General features: G+C 37.0%; 1 pseudogene; it reads left to right on the top strand.

Moving 5' to 3' along the window:
• The first annotated feature begins 1,379 nt into the window (after positions 1-1,379).
• On the top strand, positions 1,380-1,478 carry LOC132310618 (small nucleolar RNA R71; annotated as a pseudogene).
• Positions 1,479-21,894: the final 20,416 nt, after the last annotated feature.

The following is a 21,894-nucleotide window of genomic DNA, read 5'->3' on the forward strand; positions in this document are numbered from 1 at the left end:
TGCTTGGCTTTTATTCTTCCTCTTTTAGGTGCACAAGTCTTTTAAGAACTGGCATAAACCAGAATTTACTTGATTGCATCCAAAAGTGGAAGATTGACTTTCACTTGCCTAAACACTTCCATAATTTCATTTACTTTGGCCTTTTGCTTGTTATTTGAAATGGATCCTTTTAAGGCATTCGGAGCTTTTGGTTCAAAAACCTTTTCAGAATTTTTCTTTGAATTCTCTTCAACACAAGAAGTTTTCAAATCATTTTGCAAATCTTTCTTTTCAAAATCACTTTTCAAATCACTTTTCAACACATTCTCATTTAAAAGATCATGCATATGCAATGAAGGAGGAATATGATATAAAACGGGACGGGTGTCAACTTTTGGTTGCACCGGTTCATTCTCTTCATTGAACATACCCATTTGGTTATCCACAATCTTCCCACTTCTCAACGTAGTCACCACATTGACATGTTCTATTGTGTGACCTTCCAATGAGGAATAAGTCTCCACAACACATTGTTGCTTAGGTGGGGCATTCGAAGGCATTTTCATTTCTCTCTAGCATTTAAAGTACTAGCTATTTGCCCTACTTGGGTTTCTAGCTTTGCAATGGATTGAGAATGAGAATGAAGCAATTGTGTGTTTGCCTCTAAAGTCCCCAAAACGGTCAAAACTTTCTCTTCAAAAGCGGGATTTCTAACATTTCCTTGGGAATATGATGGTTGATCAGGAAAATGAGAATTAGAGAATTGGTTTCGTTGTGATTGGTATAATGATCTGAAACCTTGGGAACCTTGGCTTTGTAGTGGAGGTGGAATGTATTTCCCTTGAAAACCGCCTTGGGGAGGGTTTGAGCCTTCCCCTTGGTTTTTCCAAGAGAAATTCGAGTGATTCCTCTAACTAAAATTGTAGTGATTGCCATAAGGATTGTTCCCTTGATTCACAAATGTTGCATTTATTTGTCCATGATGCTCACCTTGCACATGTCCATGGGGCTAATTGGAAGTAGAATGTAAAACACTTGAACAAGTCATACATGTCTCATTAGATGTATGATGAGAATGGTTAGGGAAGGAAGATACTTGATTTGCCGAGTTTTAGTTAATCAAAAATTGATCCAACCTTTGAGATAATGATTTCACCTCGGCTGCAATTTCATTGGAGTGGTCGACTTGATGTAAGCCAAAACTCTTCCTACCACTAGAATTTCTACCATTCTTCAAAGATAAGGTACGATGCAAAGAATTTTCACTCATGCTCTCATAAAGACGCCACACGTCATCCTCATGCCTATCAATGTAAGGGCCACCCATGGAAGCATCAACCATGCCCTTGTAATTGTCCAATAAGCTCTCAAAGAAATATTGAACTAATTGCCATTTGGGCATGTCATGATGTGGACACTTCCTAAGCAATTCATTAAAGCGTTCCCATGCCTCATGAAATGTTTCCCCATCCCCATGTGAAAATTCCCTAATTGAAGTTCTCATGGCATTGGTCTTAGAAATCGAATAGTATTTCTTCAAGAACTCTTGTTGCATTTCTGCCCAAGAAGTTATTGAAAAAGACCTAAGATGTTAAACCAATATTTTGCCTTGTCTTTAAGGGTGAATGGAAAAAGTTTAAGCCTTAAGACCTCTTCCGGCATGTCCGTGTATTTCACGGTGGAACATACTTCAAGAAACTCATCTAAATGCTTGTAAGGTTCTTCACTTGGAAGTCCATGATAGCTAGGAAGCATTTGAATGGTTTGTGGCTTAATTTCATAGTGGTGTGCTCTAAATGGTGGCAATTGAATGCATGTGGGTGCATTATATTCATTAGGCACATAGTGATCTCTTAAAGCAAGGGGTGGATTAGCAATTGGAGGTGCAACATGGGCACCTTGATTGCCTTGAATGATGGGAGGTGGTGGAGCATAAATTGGCCTTGGCACTCCCAATGGGACTTGGCCTTGTTGTTGTGGTGGATGAACAAATGGCCTTGGCATGCCTAATGGAACTTGTATGTTATCATGATGCACATTAGGGTGGAGGATACTTTGTTGGTCTATGTGACCAAGGTCCTCCACATAGTCCTCATTGTGTCCTTCCATTGATGAAATGGATTGACTAGAACTACCTCTTCCCCTAGGGTTTCGAACAATGGATTCAAGATGAAAATTTAAAAGGATAAGAGCGGGTCTCAATGATCTACGACCATACATGCAAAATGCAACACGACAAGAAATAATGACAAACACTTCACCTTCACAACAAGTCAATAATCAACAAACTTCCTCCACATACAATGTTCCCATACTCCCATACTTTAACAACAATATGCAAGAAAAGTAAATTGCCTCCAAGCGGGCTCACGATTTATCTAAGAATTGAAATACAAGCCTCCACCCGGGCCGACGATTTAACTAAGGGTTTGAGTAAGAATAAGCTCATAAAGGTCCTTTAGTACTTTAACTCCAAATTTTTAGCTTTTAGCTTAGCAAATTTTTTTTTTTTTTTTTTTTAATTTCAGCCTTTTTCCTTGCTTGCTTAGCTCATTTGCTTGGATGTTCCTATGCTCACCTTCTTAGCTCAATGCACTTTGTCAAACAAGAACCAACACGATAAGTAACAAAAATTGAAATGAAAATAAAGTAAAGACACGATCAAAGGAGTACTAATTCCTAATTGATTCTATAAATACAACGTTGCCTTCAATCAATCCCCGGCAATGGCGCCAAAAACTTGGTGTAAATCCAGGTCGTCACTCCCAAATCCACACGGCTTGTGCACACCGCCAAAAGAAATAGCGGTGTGGAATTATGATGAATGTGGCCAAGTTTTACATTTAGAAATTGCCACTACTACCTTTCACTAAAAATATAGCTAGGGCAAGTAGGGATCGTCCCAAGGGATTGTGGGTTGTACACCGTTGAGGAATCAAGATTAGGGTTAGTAGGTCGAGTGATCAAAATAGTGGTTGGTGGTTGAATTACACTAGATGCAAATTAAACTAAAGTAAACAATAATGCAATAAGGAGAATAAAAGAGAGAGATCTTGGGGTTTAGAGATCACCACTAAGCATACTTTTCTACACCCTTAATGAATGATTAATTAGGGAAAAACATGTATTGCAACAAAGTGTGTGTGTGTATGGTTGTTTCAACAAGCATGGATGACAAATTAAGCATATATTGTTTAAGTAACATGATGGATAGCACAACATATCAAATTAAGCCATTAATCCTTTCTTTAAGCTCACAACCAAACACATCACAAGGTTAGAGATATATGTTACTTGCTTTCATACGTATGGAACATCAACAACAAGCATAGATTGTCCTCCCATTTAACATCTAAACTACAACTACACTACAATTAAGCTAATGACATAAAATTAAACTAATTAAACTAAAGAAGAGGTACAATCCATCAAGAAATGAGTATGAACCATCAAATAAACCACAAAAACATTCAATTAAGTACTATGTCTTGACAATCTGTAGATCTATAGCATTAATACACATAGACATGCATCAACAACACAAGAAATAGAGACAAACACGTGAACATCTATTCTAGCATACATAGACATATGGATAGAATGAAATGGTCAATTGGAAGCATTAAACCATATAAATCATTGAATAAACAAGATCTATATATATAAAAGTGTCAAAACATGTATCACAATACAAATCCCCTCAAAAATACATAAATTAAGAAATAGAAAGCATGCTTAGGGCTAACTCTAGCCCCAAGAGGATGTCTAGCCACTCATGGATGATGTCCTCCAACCCTCAAAGGCAAGCTCCATGGAAGAAATCTGCTCCTTGGTTGATGAAGAGCCTCCAATGGTATCTCTAGCCTCCTCTTCTCCTTTGCTTCCTCATTAAGAATTCTCTAAAAATCTCCCTCTATGGTTGTGTGTGAATCCCCCCTCAAAAAGTTACTCAAATCCTCCTTTTTGGTAGGTTAGGTGACACCTAAAAATGATCTGGCACGTACTCCAATATTCTCCCAATGATTAGATAAAGGACAACTTTTTATGAGCTAACAATTTAACTTTTTTGCACTGGAGGAAGTTCGATCGATCGAACCTTGACCTTGGATCGATCGAACATGGCTAAGATCTATCGAACTGAAGCTGGATCGATCCTCTGTGGTGGCGCCTTTTTTGATAAAACCAAATCTGAGATATTTTGAAGATATTTTTGGGAAAAGGACAAAAGCGGTTGGTAGGGTGGTACAGCTGGATAAGATCAATCATTTGGATAAAGACAAGATAATTCGATCAATCAGAGAATGAAGTTGGATCGATTGAACTTCAAGATCTTTGAATAGGGATAAACATGGCTCAGATCTATCTTGAAATACTGAGATCGATGAAAGTTGGATCAATCGAACTTTTCTTGAGATTGATTAAAGTTGTTGAAATTTCACCTTTTGCTTCCTTTTACTCTACTTTGCTCATTTCTTTGATTCATCCCAGAATTGCTTCATTTCTGCTCTTATTTGGCTGAATTAGCTTATTTTAGGGATAAGTACCTAAAAATAGAAATAACATGAAATAAATACAAAGTGGGAAAATAAGATAGATAAAGGTCCTAGAATATTCAAGCTTAAGGGGTTTAAAAGCGCACTTTTTAGCGCTTATCATCCACCTAAGTTCAAAGATCCGCTCCAACCATCTCATGTGTAATTGGAAACCATGAAGTTCGTAGAACTCTTCTTGACTTAGGAGTGAGTGTCAACTTGATTCCTTACTCCATGTATGTCCAACTAGGTTTAAGTGATTTGAAGCCAACCTCGGTGGTGCTTCAATTAGCCAACAGATCCATCAAGACACCTAAAGGCATGGTAGAGGACATACTCATCAAGGTTGACAAGTTCTATTTCCCGATTGATTTTGTGGTTTTTGATACCGAACCGGTTGCCAACCCTACCAACCACATTCCAATCATCTTAGGAAGACCATTCCTTGCTATCGCAAATACAACAATGAATTATAGATCATGGATTATGGACCTTTCTTTTGGTAACATGATGGTTAAACTTAATGTTTTCAATGCAAGTCGACATCCTATCGATGAATACAAGTGTTGTCTCATATATGTTTTGGATGAGGTTGTTGAGGAGTCCATTCTTTCCATAATTATGAAAAAACCAACCGAGGACAATCTTTTATCTCTCCTTTCTGATAAGCCTCTTGCATCTTGTCTCCTTGAAATGTATGAGAATTGTGGGTTCGACAATGAGGGAGTAATGTGTGAGGTAAGCAATTTAATGGAATCCGTTGCAAGTTTGGATTTTCCACCTTGGAAAGCTCCAAAAGAACATCTTCCTCTAATCTCTAGCACTCCACCGGTTCCATCTTTAATCTCCCCGCCGTCTCTTGAGCTTAAAACTCTTCCTTCCAATCTTAAGTATGCCTTCTTAGGCTCGAAAGACACTCTTCCAGTCATCATTTCTTCGAGTCTTGAAGAGGACCAAGAAAATGATATTTTGAAAGTGCTTAAAGAAAATAAGGAAGCTATTGGATGGAGTGTGGCCGATTTAAAGGGAATTAACGCTTCCATTTGTATGCATCGCATTCTTATGGAAAAGGAAGAGAAACCTTTTAGAGATGCCCAAAGGAGATTGAATCCAAACATAAAAGAGGTGGTTAAAAAAGAAGCTGGTAAGTTTTTAGATGCCGGTATAATTTATCCACTCTCTGATAGCAAATGGCTAACTCCGACACAAGTAGTTCCCAAGAAATCAGGGATTACGGTGGTTGAAAATTCAAAAGGTATGGCGGTTTCTAAACGTACCGCCAATTCATGGCGTGTATGCATTGACTACCGAAAATCAAATGCCGTCACTAGAAAAGATCACTTTCCTTTGCCATTCATTGATCAAATTCTAGAGAGATTGGCCGAGCAACAATATTATTGCTTTCTTGATGGCTAGTTGAGTTACAATCAAGTAGCCCTTAACCCCTTAGACCAAAAGAAAACCACATTTACTTGTCCTTTTGGCACATTTGCCTATAGACGGATGCCATTTGGTTTATACAATGCCCCTGTTACATTCCCAAGGTGTATGATATCAATTTTCTCGGACATGGTGGAAGAGTATTTGAAAGTTTTTATGGATAATTGTTCAGTCTTTGGGTCTTCCTTTGATGCATGCCTTAAGAATCTATCTTTGGTGCTTAAAAGATGTTGCGAAACAAACCTCGTTCTTAGTTAGGAAAAGAGCCATTTCATGGTTCAAGAGGGGATTGTTTTGGGGCATGTCATCGCAAAAAAGGGTATTGAGATTGATAAAGCAAAAGTTGAGCTTATTTCTGAATTGCCTTCACCTACTATGGTGAGAGAAATTCGCTCCTTTCTAGGTCATGCCGGTTTCTATCGCCGATTCATCAAAAACTTTAGCAAAATTGCTAGACCCTTGTGCAATCTTCTTACCAAGGAGACCCCATTTGTCTTTGATCAAGCATGCCTAGATGTTTTTCATACACTTCATGGTTTATTATCATCATCTCCTATCATGCAACCTCCCAATCAGTCATTACCATTTGAAATTATGTGTGATGCATCTGACTATGCAATGAGAGTTGTTTTGGGACAAAGGGTAGGAAAACTTCCATGCGCCATATACTATGCAAGCAAAACTTTCTTGGGAGCTCAATTGAATTACTCCACTACCGAGAAAGAATTACTTGCCATAGTGTATGCTCTTAATAAATTCTGGTCCTACCTTTAGGGTCAAAAGTCATTGTCTATTCCAATCATGCCGCTTTAAGACATCTTTTGACCAAGAAAGAAACTTAACCTCGTTTAATAAAATGGATTTTGCTTCTTCAAGAATTTGATTTCGAAATCAAGGATAAGAAAGGCACTGAAAATATAGTTGCCGATCATCTTTCAAGATTGACGGTAGAATCTTCTCCAAGCTCACCAATTCATGATTCATTTCCGGATGAATAACTCTTCTAAATTTCAAATGGAAAAATGCTTTGGTTCGCCAATATTGTGAATTTTCTTGCAATGGCAAGCTTCCAACTAATTAGTCAAGGTAAGAAAAGAACCGTTTCTTTGCCAACATCCGAAAATACTATTGGGAAGATCCCATTTTGTTTCTATATTGCCCAGATCAAATTGTGAGAAGATGCATTCCAGAGAGTGAGGTGCCAAGTGTCCTCATGTTTTGCCATACCCTTGCATGTGGTGGACATTTTAGTGCAACGAAGACCACCTTGAAGGTTCTTCAAAGTGGGCTATTTTGGCCCACCATCCATAGAGATGCCAACGATTTTTACAAGAAGTGTGAGTGATGTCAAAAAATGGGATCGATATCAAAAAGAAACATGATGCCCTTAACAAATATTCTTGTTGTGGAAATCTTTGATAAATAAGGTATTAATTTCATGGGTCCTTTTCCTATGTCCTATGGCTTTCAATACATTTTACTTATTGTTGATTATGTTTCCAAGTGGGTGGAGGCTTGTGTTACCAAAACAAATGACCACTCCCATAAAAATACAACATGCTTTCATTTAATAATAATCTAACATGACAAACATACAAAACATGAATTCTAGTTCATATAAGCATGCTTAAATCACCACACATCCATTTACACATAACTAAACATTCCATATACAACATTTAAACAATTTTGCAAGAATTTATACAACATAGGCATGCTAGATAACAATTTATACAAGAATAATTTACTAAAATCCAAGAAATTATGAATTAAACACCCCTACCTCACTTAGATGCAAAAACCCCCAAATGGGTCCAAAAATTCAAAATCCCTAGAGTGCACAAAACAAGGAATTGCTTATATCAACGCGTACATCTCACCAGGCTCTTCGATTTGCCACAAACGGCATCCAAAAATTCCAAGAAATGAGGAAGTAATCAAAGATTGAAACTTTGATGGAGAAAAGAAAAGAAAAAAACACTAAAGGAATGAGAGGGAGATAATGTTTTATGAGGAGAGAGAAGATGAGGCTCAAATGTGGCCTTTTTGGCCACTAATTCAATTAATGAAAAGTGGGTACCACCACAAAACTTTAAAATTCTTTTTTTTTTATTTTTTTTATTTTGCACCACATATATATATATATATGTATGTATGTATGTATGTGTGTATATATATATATGTATGTATGTATGTATGTACACAACCATATAAATACCATATAAAACACATAAAATAAAATATATGAGATGTAAATGGACCCAACTAAAATCCCCGTATGCAACAATTCCGGTAGAGGTCCCGTGTGGGACCGTCCAGCCCGCAAAATAAAAAAAAAAAAAAAAAGCAAAAATGACCACCATTGCATTTCTAAGAGTCCTGAGCTCAAAGAAATGCCCCAACCAACTCTCGAACATAACCGGTACACTCCACGGTGTCCGGTACGCAAAACGAGAAAAGACAAAAATGCCCTTGCGAAAACAGAAACCCTAGAAAATGAAAAATGACGAAAAATGAAAACATTACACCTTTAGTGTGCACTTTAGTTGCATTGCAGCCTAAAATAAAGTAATGAGGTATCATTGCCTTTTACTTTTCAGTGACTGACTTTTCACATTGACATTTGTTATTTTATCACAATTTGTACACTTGCTTAAGCTGAATTGGCTGTGTTCTTTGAGGTTCAGTGTACAAGCAATTTATTATAGGAGCTCACAAGGGTATTATAGTCTTTGCTCAACTGTATTCTATTAATATTTGTATGTATAACTAGCTGCGTTGCACTGAATAACAGTGGTTAAGTCTACATTGTGGTTAATACAGCCTCAGCAACAGTATTATGCTGAAGGTTATATACAGCTGTTACAAAGGTGGTTTTTAAGCTTTTCTAGTATGCCCAGGAGTGTGACACGTGGTTGTGGTCCATGGTAATACATTCCTCTAATGATGTTGCAGAGCTTGGAGATAAAGCAAAGTAATATACTTCAGTGTTGCCTCACCTGTACGAACTATTTCTACTGGTGCACAAGGTGTCATTACGTGGTGAGATATCAAGAATAACAATGTCCTTTTACTAAGGGAACGTCAGAATTATCCTTATACAATCATTGGTTGAAAGGTGACAGCAAGAAATTTAGTGTAAAGCAACCAAGTATTTGCATTGTCCTATATATATGCTGTTGTAAGAGCCCTTAGGGTTTAAGGCCTTTAAAATCCACTGATATTTGAGCTGCAGCTAAGAACTCTTGAGAACCTTATGTTGAACAAGTTTTTCTGAGCTATTTGATGATGATTCATGCAAGGAAAACTCATTGATTCAACTCTTGTGCGAATACTTATTGCTGAGATGCTGCTGCTGTTGAATTTGCTGATGCAAGGGCTGGTCTGAGTAATGAAAATCTGTTCCAAGTTGCTGTGGTTTCTTTTAAAGGCTGTCACAGGTATAAACAAGCTTTCTACACTTACTCAATACTTGTTTTTGAACTGAAACATGCTAAAATAGATTTTGGATTCTTAAATCAATAGATAAGCTTATATTTCTAGTTTTATCTGTGATTCAAGTGCAAAATGGTTAAATCTAGTTATTCTATGGATTATCTAGCTGCTAGCAAGTTTATTTTGGTGAATCAAAGCTGTTGAAATTGGCTGTGGTGTAAAATATTGGTACACTATGGTATTGACTTTGTATACCCCTAAAACAGTACTGTGATGTGCTTATTCAGGCACTGTGATTGAACGTTGATATATACTCATGCTATGCTTGATTGTTTAAAGATATGAACATGAGTAATACAATGAAACAAGACTGTGGAAGCTACAGGTGAACTGATCTTGGAGGGAAATTCTAATTTTACCCCTCAACCCTAACTACAGCAGATTGGTGTTTTGAGGCAGTAACTTGGTGATTTGAGCTGTCTAACCTATTTCAATTATAGGTAGGACTTGATTATATTGTTATACATTTGTAATGGTGTATGATGTGAGCTATATGAGCTTAATTGGTCCTAATAGGGTTACTTAGGACAGGGGGAGTGCTTGTGTGCACTATAATCAGCTAGTGTGTGTATTGGTTGTGAAAACTGGTGTCTATTCTTATACTTGGGTGTGTGCAAAGAGTGAGATAGTTGAGTGTGTAACAAGGGTTACTTAGGACAGGGGGAGTGCTTGTGTGCACTATAATAAGCTAGTATGTGTATTGGTTGTGAAAACTGGTGTTTATTCTTGTACTTGGGTGTGTGCAAAGAGTGAGATAGCTGAGTATGTAACAAGGTACATACAGCTAGTAGTGGACTTTATTGGCTAAGGCCAAGAACCAAAGTTTTCCCTTATTGGAAGGTTTGCTTGTATATCTTGTTTCAGTGCTCTTTGTGTGTTTATCTATATACTTTGTTGAAAACGAGTTTAACCAATTCACCCCCCTCTTAGTTCAACAGGATTTAGTATAACGGTGCATTTAGTCTGTTAATTCCTTTTCTTCTTTGTGACCTTCTGCCATGTTTGTGTCTGAGATATGTCCCCAATGACTAGTGAATGCTCCACATTAACCCCATTCTCTAAAGATGGCTGACTTCCACAATGATCAGTATTGTGACCAAAAGAGACATAACAAGTGTAGATTGATGGCATCCAATGGTACTGGACCTTGATTGTCACCATTATATTCCCCTTGGTTCGAAGGTGAAATGAGCTAGGGAACTGGGAGAAGGGGTTAACCTTAACACAAACCATAGTAAAATCAATTATATCTCTGGACTGGGAGTTTGCATCAACAAATAGTGGTTTACCTATAGCACTAGCAAGGTAACTGAGGCCTTTGGGAGACCATAAACCAAAAGGGACATTAAAGGGTTTTGCCCAAATTAAAAGCGTGTTACATAATTCAGCCTTGGAAAGATCAGAATCTCTCTGCCATAACTTAAAATTCTTAGGCATACCTGCAAAAATCCATTGTCTGCCAACAAGAATAACTTTACAATCTTCTGGTGAGGTGAGTCTAAAGAAGAAAGTGCTTTCTTTGTTAACCACTACCTTAAGAAGACCTCTATCTTTCCATAGCTTATAAGCAATTCTAGCCACAATTTTGAATGGCATATTCCTTTTGACCATCAATCAACTTTTCCACTACCTTTCCCCATCTTCACATATCTTATCAAGAGGATCCACAACAATACAACCATTCTTTAGAGTTGGTTTAAAGTATTCAAAGTTCCAGTTATCAGATGGGGACCGTGCAGTAAAAGCCCATCTATCAACCTTGCAGCTATCATCAACATTGTTTTTGTCCTCTAAGATATCCTCTGCGATGTGTGGAGTTACTGTGTGAGGTAAAGCCAGAGTAAGAGAAGATATGGTTGTTGGGATTTATATGCCCTGGCATAGCAAATTCCTATTTTAATTATAGTGACATATGTTCCTGACGTTTCTGAAATATTTATGCTTTATACAATTGGTGAATTTAATTTATTATGTTTCGATTTATTATAGAATTGATAGTGTCCACTTGATTATAAGAGATATTTATATATGTATGTGATAGCGATCAATACATGAATATAAATAGTAATCATAAATTGTTCATAGTCGGTAATTATAGATGGATTCATAATTAATTAAGACTTGAACTGGATCCGCGTTAGGTTGAGATATATTGCGAGAGCCATCGTATGCAATTGCTCCATATCACCGTCATGGCCTTTGACTCTTACGTATGAGAAAAGTATAAACTCTTTTATTAATTAATAATTACTTTGATTTGTTCGGCGGATACTTCGGGATCCTTAGACCGACACTTTGGGTAGTTGTGTAATTAATAGTTAGAGGGTTATATTTTTAATATTTGTATCATTGTTACTTGTATTTATTTTGTATTGATTATGGTTGATCACAAAATAAATTCGAAGGCCTTCGTGTGGTTTTAGACAAAATGATTTATTATATATTTATTTATTTAAATTATTATTTTTGTCAAACAAATGTTTTATTGTGATCAAGCCAGAAATAATCAAAGGTACCAAAATAAATATATTAATTAAGTAGTCGGATTAATGACTTTATTTATCCGATAACTAATTATACATAGAGGGGTCAAAGTGCAACATTGACTTAGAGGTTATTTATTATTTAATTGGAGTTCAATTAATTTTTTTTAGTGGAGTATAAATTAATTAATGAATTATTTTAATTGGGTCCATGGACCAGGCCAATTATTAATTCATTGTAACCAATAAAATAATAAGTCCAAAGGATTCTCACTAATAGCCCAACTTGATATTGGAATCCTATTAGATTTGAGACATGTGAATTAGAGATTGAGAAAGATTTATTATTTCCTTTTCCTTATCTTTATGTTGCCCATATATACATGGTCTATGTATATTTTTAGGGGGATGTTTTTGGAAGAAAGAAAAGGAATATATTTTTTCTCTCTAGAAAATTAGGGTTAGTGTTCTCATCTAATAGAGGCTCCCACAAGCCTATTTTTTCCAAGATCGTTCATGGAGGCTTATGAGTGATTGCTAAAGGCAAAACAATTACCAAGAAGATGGAGATCCAAGGAGAATGTATTTTGCTAAGAGATCTACAATAAGTGAGAACATGCACTTTAGATGAAAGATTTAAAGGTTAACTCAGACCTTTAATGTAAGTATTCAATCTGTTAATTGAATGATACATCATATTTTATTTTTGCATAAAACTTGTCTCTATGTGATGAATCAAAATCTATGAATCAAAATCCCTCGAAAGTTTTTAAAACTTGCACGCTTCCCAACAGTAGTATCAGAGCATGGTTTGATTCATTACTAGAGATCATGATTTATGAAAATCATCATTCATGGATCCAAATTTATATATGCATATGTATATATTATTATATGATCATGATGTATGTATATTTGTGATTGGATGATGTTGATGTATGTTTAGGCCATGGATGAAACTTATAGGTTATTAGAATATAATTTTATCTTTGGATGAATGTAATTAAAGCTTTGATTTAACCGTTTGAAAGTTCAATAATGTAATTTAATTTTTTCCATTATATTTCAAATTGTAAATATTTTTAAAGTTATGTAATATTCATCAAAGAATGTTATGAAGCTTCAAGAAGGTCCAAGAAAATTAAATAAGGTCCCTAGAATTTTCTGGAATTTTTTTGGATTTTTCTAAAAAATTTCAAAGTTTTTTTAGGGCTTTATTTAATTTTTCCAGATTTTTTATGATTTTCGGCGATTTTTTGGCGACATTTCGGCAACCGGAGCGTCACCGGTGGCAAGAAAGTGCCGAAAAGGAGGACTGACGATTCTGTGGTTCGCGGTGCACCATAATTAGGTGCAACCGCAACCAGTAGCCGTCGGATCATTGATGGCAAGGAGGATTTATCTGATGCAGCGCAAGGAGATGCGTTTGTTACAGTTGGTGCGTGAAAACCACGCGCCAACAAGGTTTGACTGGTCTCCCACGCGTGGCAGCGTGTGAAGGCGCGTGCCACGCGCCCATTGTTGTCCCTAGAGCGTGGCCGCGCGTAAAGGCGCGTGCCATGTGCCCATTGCTGTCCCCAGCGCGTGGCAACGCGTGAAGGCGCGTGCCACGCGCCCATTGCCATCCCCAGCGCGTAGGAATGGGTTGCAGCTCCTCCAAGCGCGTGCCAGCGTGTGCGGGGTCCTCCGATCACGTCCTAAGCGCTGTTTTGCTTCTTCGAGAGCATTCAAGCTTCCTATAAATATTTACAAACCGTTGGTGGACGCCCGTACAGCAAGAATAGTATTTAAATGTTAAAAGCTGATTCCATTGGCCATTTAAATTGTTTATGTCTGTGGTTTAATTATTTATGTGATGCATGGAATAATTTAATACTGATTATTATTCTTCATGCATTAGATCCATGATTTTTATCTAAATGACTTGATATATATTAATTAAACTATAAAAATTAATTGGATTTGATTGCTAATTAATTAGAGGGCACTTATTGGGAAACGAAAATTTATTTTTGAAAATTATTTTTAAAGTGTGCCTCAAATTAAATATTAGTAAATCATTTAAAAGTTCAGTTATTTTCTAAATTTAATTGGATTAAAATCAAAGCGTTTTGCATGCATTATATCATGGATATGAATAAATAAAAAAACCCTAATTATGAATGATTATAAATTGAGTGGGAACGGGGATTTTTATACATTACCCTATGGCCTTCGTTATTAAAACCATTGTAATTAGATCTTCAAAAATAAGGCCCCATGCATGATTTGAAGAGTCTTAATATTACAAGAATGGTTGACTCATGAAAATAAAAATATTAAATGTTCATTGTAATTAGATCTTTAAAAATAAGGCCCTACGCATGATTTAAAGAGTCGAGATTATAATGACAAGATATTTAATGTTTTATTTCTCATTAGAGCTTTAATAACGTTGTACACTCAATCTAAAATCAATAGTGTTAGCTCCCCAACGGAGTGGTCTACACTAGGTGATTTTAGAAAAGTTAAACCTAATCGGGAATTATTTCATATAGATAGACAAGGTATTGTCTTAAGAGATGGAAATGATATGATTTGTCCGTTAATAGTAATAATGAACTTCGCCAACCGAATAAGTTATTGGCATATTGGTTATCCGATTTTTCATGCAGTGGTTAAGGGACCCACACATTATTATGGAAGTGCTCGCCTAATAGCGAATAAATCTCAGCAATAGTAATAATGAGCTCCTCCATTAAGATAAGTTATTGACGTATTGATTGTGTGATTTATTATACAACAAAGTTGAGGGACCCGCATTAATTAAAAGGGATTGTTCACCAATAATGATAATGATCTCTTATTCTATTTGAGATTTATTATATTATGTGGTTAACAAATTCATTTTAATTTTAAATATGCATGATAGTATTAATAATTCACCTTGCATATTGTATGAATGCATTTATATTCAGATTAATTATGTTTAATCCATTTTATCTACTTGTTTAGATATTCAATGATACTGGACCTTATTAATATTGACTGGAAAAGGATCTTAGATATTTTATTCATAACGTAGTGGTACAAAATATATTTACTACTCCTAAACCTAATCCTTTTACTTTAAGATACCCAAGAGAACATTAATGCTTTTAATAAGTGAAATAAGGCAAATGATAGGACTTGGTGCAATATTCTAGAGTTTATCTCGAATACGCTCCAAAGCTAACATTTGCATTATTTTATTTTCTTCAAGCATCATGTTAAAAATCATTGAGAGGTTTTGGTGAGATTAAACAGAGTTTATGCCTTAGTACTGTGTCAGACTTGATTACCATTGAAACAGTCTAAGGAACTCCAATAAAAAATCGTATTTTGAAAATGATTGTTTATTATTTAAAAATTTAACTGGAGGTCAATAAGGCTGACTTAGGTGGTAAGTTTCAAGTTGACATGATTATTGCCTTGTTACCAAACTCGTTTGACTCTTTTAGAGTGAACTAAATAAGGAAATAGTTTGAGTTTACACTCGCTGATATTCTTATAAAATTGATAACAGATGAAGGGATAATCAAAAGTATAGGTGTTCCTATTAATTTAACCTAGTCTATACCATCTTCTTCTAGGCCCAAGTGGAAGGGCAAAGCATAGAAGAAGGATGATAATAAGACTAGGCTAGCACAAAACATGGGTATCCAAAAGATTAAAGGGAATAAGGCAGTGTATGTTGAGAACGAAGGAAACTGTTTTTTTTTTGCCGCTAACTAACACATTAAAGGAGAGAACTGTCTAAGTAATAACGTGGCATAGGAAAATGTATATTTAATCATTGAGGCATATGATGCGGTTGTATCTATTAATTCCTGATGGATAGATTCTGGAGCCACTAAACATGTTTGCATTTCGTTGCAACGATTTCAGGAATCCAGAAACCTCGATGATATGGAATATATTTGTACTTGATCTGATGTCAAGGTTGTGGCTAAGTCAGTAGGAGTATTACATCTGAAATTAGAAAGTATGAGGATATTAATATTTGAGAACTATCTTTATGCACAGATGTTAGACACAATCTAATTCTTGTTTTACTTTTGGTTTATAAAAACTGTATTGTTATTTTATAAAACAGGTTTTATAAAATTGAATAGATGTGCGATTACTTCTGGTGCATTGAAAGATGGTTGATATACTATAACCACAAGCTCTTAATATTTGTAGGATGTAGAAACTAATGTTATATCTTCTAGATTGAATGTTAAGAGAAAATTTGTTATTCCTGACTCATTGTATTTTTAGTGTCTATTTTTAGGGTTGTAATCAATCAAAATGAGATTCAAAGATTGGTCAAAGAAGGTTTATTATCTAGTGAGGCAGAGGAGCCTAAACCAAACTTGTGAATCTTGTTTTGAAGGATAGATAACTCTAAGGGCTTAATCAGCCAGATGAAATAGACATAAAGGACAATTGGAGTTGGTACACACAAACACGTGTGGCCTTATGAATATCCAAGCAAGGTTACTCACGTTTTGGATAAATTTATCTGATGCGACACAAGTCTTAAATTTTTAGTATATTCTGAAAGTGTCAAAACTGACGTGGAGCACAGATTAGGTAAACTTATCAAAACACTTCGATCTGATCATGGATATGAGTATTTCTTGGGATAATGCAAAGACTATATAGTCAATGAGGGTGTTGTGTACCAGTTTTCCGCAATTGACGCTCAATGGATTGAGGTGTCAAATAGGAATAACAGAATTCCGCTTAACATGGTTAGATCTATGAACAGTTATGCTACATTATCGCTTTCATTTAAGAGTTTAGCATTAATGATATCGATGCGCATTATTGATCGGTTGATCAACTAAACATCAACCTTCGCAATAGCACGAATCATTGTAAAATAGGGCTATTGGTCGGGTAAGTCGAACCACTAGGACTGCGCTAGTCTTACGGCAACCTTAGTGTCTAGAATCTTTCTAGAATGATGAAGGGTTTATAAGGGTTTTGTTGTTTGTCACTTAAGCTAAGAATATTGAAATTGCATAAATTAGAAACTTGCAATAATTAAAAAGAAATGAAATACAAGTAGAGAAAAACTAGGGAAATGAATCCGCTCCAACCCTATACAAATTCTAGATTGAGATTAAATTGGGAAAATCAACATAAATGATGGTCATGACACATAACAACCCTTGGTTGCTATACTATCCTCAAGAGGTTCATTAAATCAAAAACAAGAATAATCCATCAAAGATTCACATGCTTGAACTACCTAAACTAGGGTGTAGTCTTCAACATGCTCCCTAAGCCAAAGATTATCAAGCCCTTAATTAAATGATGAGAGCACACAAAGTTAAGAATCAAGTATAAACCATCAAAGGGCATCCTAAGCAATGATTTATCAAAGTTCTCAAACTCCATGCCATTAAAACCATTCTATGATCTAACTTCCATTGTCACTATGGAAATGCAAGCAATATGATTAGGAAGAGAAACCATCTAAGACAAGATGAATAGCTCAAAATAATCATGTATAGACATTAGAATTCATTACAACACATATGATGCTCTAGATCATAAAATCACCAACAATAATACATTGAAATTCCAAAAGTAAAATCTACACTAGAACATGCTTACAAGGGAGGGGCTTCATCACCTCCCTAGAGAAGATTTAGTTACCCATAGGAGCAATGGAAGAAGGAAGAAGCTTGAAGACCTCCTCCATTTTCGTGCTCCCTTCTTCAAGCTTGAAGAACTCTATCTCCTTGCTTTCCTCTCTCTTCTAATCTTGTAGAATATGGGATAATGATATGTGTGGCCTTCCTTGCCTTATCTACCACCAAAAGGTCACCAACCAACATCTCCAACCACTTCATTAAAGAGGAAAGCAAAGTGAAGAAACCAATGTGCAAGTGGGCTAGAATGAGCCATTTCCGAAGGGCATTCTGCCCAAAATTCGAGCACTCTAAGCAAGGCCTCGAGCACTCGAATTTAGTGTAAAAATGCCCATGCTTCACTTGCTCCGCCCAGACCTACTTTGGTTAAACAGCCATAACTTTGCACTCCGAACTCCGAATGATGAACCGTTTGAAGATTTAGAAAGCTAATTCAGAGCTCTAAATATTTCATGTTTTAGTGGAGATCCAATTCTCAAGGATGGTTGGTAGAAAATGAAGATCAAGGCAGAATTTCATTGCTGCCAGGCAGTTCTGCGTGCCTCTGGTAACAAGGCCATAACTCTCTGCTCCGAGCTCCGAATGACAAACCGTTTGAAGATTTGGAAAGCTCATTTAGAGCTATAAATCTTTCATGTTATGAGGGAAGTCCAGTTCTCGAGTTTGGAAGGTCAAAATGGCGAGCAAAGCCCAGGTTCTACTGCTGCCAGAATTCAGCATTGGTACCTTTTGTTGCTCAAGATTCCACAAGGCCTTATTCTTGTTCCATTTTGGCCAATGAACCTGAAAATGCATAAAAACATAGAAATGAAGATAATCTACATAAATTAACATACAACGGACTTTACTAATGCAATTTAGGGCGCTTGAATATATAATATTCGGCGCTTATCACACCCCCAAACTTACATTTTGCTAGTCCCTTAGCAAAACTACAATGAAAAATTTAATGAAAAGACAACCATGGGCTTGCTACTGCAAAAATATCATCCATGGTAAAATAAGATATATACATTGCTCAAAAAAATAACTTGAAATAGAAAAAGAGCTGGAGATGGGGTCATTGGGAAGACTACCTTGCATATATGAAGCATTGATACAAAAATTGGCTAAATACATTTCCACATACATGCATCAACATCAAAGTCTATATAAATAACTCAATTATCATCTCTTGAATGGAAATCAACTCTAGCTTCAGTGAAAGTGAATTAGATTCTCAACATGCGGCTTTTACTTTCTTTTCCAATTCCAAAGCGCAAGTTTTCAAATCATTGAATTCCCCTTTAAATGAGGTCCCTAAGGCATGATTTTATTTACAAGACAACTTTTGTTGCTTGTTGACAATTTATTGTAACTCAAGCGAAACATAGAATGGTTGTGCAATGCTGAAGTCCCTTAAGCTTTCTACCCAACCCTTGTAGCAAGCGTTAGGCCAACAACTCCCAAACCAGATGGCTTTAGGGTGTTAAGTGTAGAGACACTCCATAGGGCTTAATAGCTCAAGTTGGAAAGGCTACGAACTCCAACGAACCATGTTTATTACCAGTTTTTTTTTTTTTTTTTGAATGACCGTGCAATGTTTAAGTCCCTTAAGCTTTCTAACCAACCCTTGTAGCAAGCGTTAGGCCAACAACTCCCAAACCAGATGGCTTTAGGGTGTTAAGTGTAGAGACACTCCTAGGGCTTAATAGCTCGAGTTAGAAAGGCTACGAACGTCAACTGGTCATTATTTTCTTTCCTTTTCAGTTTTTTTTTTTTTTTTTTTTTATTTTTTTAAACAACTTAAATCATGCCAAAGATATTCATCTATCAGGTTCATCAAATCAAATTAACTAGGCCAAGGTCAAGGTCGATCAAGTTGCATGCCTCACAGTTAAGTTTCCAATGTGCATCTATGCATTGTGAAGCTTAAAAGAGTGTCAAATCCAGCGAGAATTTAATTGAGACATTTATACAGACTAATTTGAATCTACATGATCATTTCAACTCAAATTTTCTTTATTTTCAAAAATATCAGCTGCTTCTATACACAAAGTTTTAAACATATGCTTTCATCTCCAGCAAGTTTCAAATTCCATTATCATTGCTTAGCAAAAATGCAAAACCAAAAATGTCTAAATGCAAAACCAAAAATGTCCTATTACACCCCCAAACTTGAATGTCACATTGTCCTCAATGTGTGAAGACAAGCTAAACAAAATAAGAGCAAAGAAGGTAAAAGAACAATATTACCAAGTGGAGTGACGAATGCAAAAATATCCATCGATGTGAATGCGCAAACGCGTCCCCCAAACTTGGACAGGAAGACCTGTCAAAACAGCACTAATAGACACAGGTAAAAGCATAGGACTCTTAAGAAAAATCAAAACGGAAATGAAAACACTAAGACGAATGTTATTGCAAGGTAAAAATCCGTACAAAAAACAAATTGGCACACATGAGTCATAAGTTTAAAATGGAAAACAAAAAAGTGCCAAAAGCCGTGCATTTAGAGAGATGAAGTTGGCTTAGGCAATTCGTCAAACACGTGGTGTGCAAGACAAAAAGGAAGAGGGCCAAAGGTTGATTAGAGATGAGAAAATCCAAAAATTTGGCCCTGCAAATGCAATACACAACTCCCAAACAATCACAAATCCTTCCCACAAGCAATCCCATCCTCCATTGATCAAAAATTAAAAGAAAAAGAGGGTTAGACACTTACCCAACAATGGAGAACCAAAGGCCCTGTGTGCGTGGGAGAAATGGTGGGGATGGGTGGGAGGTTGATGATGGTGCTTGGGTTAGAGGAGAGTGGGGAAAAAGGTGGAGGAGGTGAAGGTGGGTTTGCATGGGGTGGTGAGGTTGAGGGTGGTTGGGTTGTGAAGTTGGTGGAGGAGAGGGGTTGGCAGCCGAGGAGAGGAGATGAGGTTGAGTGAGAGTGGTGGGCTGGGGTTTTAAAAGGGAGGGAGAGAGAGGCTTGGTTCGAGCACTCGAAGGCCCACTTCGAGTGCTCGAAATTTTGGCAAAGAGTTGGGTGAGGGGCTAGGGTGTGGGAATGAGGAGTTCGAGCACTCGAAGCTTGGTCTTCGAGTGCTCGAAATATGAGCAGTGGGTGGAGGGGTGGTGAGGTTGGTTGTGCAAGTTGGTAGGAGGGTGGTGAGCTGAGTGGTGAGGGAGTGAGGTGTTGCATGCATGCATGGGCGTGCATGCATGCATGCAGGGTGGTGATGGGGTTGCCTGGAAGTTGATTAGGGGTCGTGTATGGAAGAGAGAGAAACCGAGAGTGGGGGTTGCATGGAGTGGGTTGGGTGGGCTGTTGTTGAGGTTGCCGAGAGATAGGGTTGGTTAGTTTGTGGGTGATGGCCGAGAGTTGGGAAGGTTGGATTGAGAGGGTGGGTAGGAGGGTGGTTGTTTTGGTGCATGGGGGTGGCTGGGAAGGATGTGGTGGGTTGTAATGGCCGAGGGGGTGGTTGGTGGCTTGAGAGGGTTGGTAGGAGGGTGGTGAGCTGAGTGGTGAGGGTTGGCATGCATGCATGGGCGTGCATGCAGGAAGGTTGATGGTGTTGGAGGGGTGATGAGGTGAGAGGGGTGGTGAGGGTGTGAGGGGTGGCATGCATGCATGGGCGTGCATGCATGCATGCAAGGTAGTGATGTGTTGCATGGCCGAGAGGGTGGATGTTGGAGCACTCGAAATGCCAATTCGAGTGCTCGAAATTGGATCAGTAAGCTCGGGAAAATGAAGAGGCTTACATTTCGAGCACTCGAAAATGGACTTAGAGCGCTCGAAATACAAGCAGTAGCCTCGGAATGGTTTCGTGCAAGCTTCATAGAGCTTTCGAGCACTCCAAAGAGGAAATAGAGTGCTCGAAATGAAGGCAGTAGCATTGAGGTTGAGAGATGAATTTTTGCATGCATTGTAACATTATGCAGTGAGGTTGAGAGATGAACTTTGCATGTCATTCCATTAGGTGCCTCATTCTTATGCATTGTGAATGTATACATGATCAACTGAGAGCTGAAGAATTGATAAAAACCTTGCAACATGCTTCCAAATCAATGCATGGATGGATTATTTTCACCTTGCATGCATGGAAAATAATGAAACTTTGCAAATTAATACAATCCAATGCATGGATGGATAATTGTCAAACTCTACACTTCATTGCAATGCAAGGAAAATTTTGAAAATTTTTCAGATTGTGCAATTTTCCTCTAATGAACTTCATTCCATTCCATGGAAAATTTTGAAAATTTTGTTTTTAAACTTTGCAATTTTTTTTTCAAACTTTGCAATCATCTCAAATGCATGGAAATATA

This window comes from Cornus florida, unplaced genomic scaffold (genome assembly GCF_030987335.1).
Source record: "Cornus florida cultivar Cherokee Brave unplaced genomic scaffold, ASM3098733v1 CherokeeBrave_3.0.0_Hap2_Chr05, whole genome shotgun sequence".
Taxonomy (NCBI): domain Eukaryota; kingdom Viridiplantae; phylum Streptophyta; class Magnoliopsida; order Cornales; family Cornaceae; genus Cornus; species Cornus florida.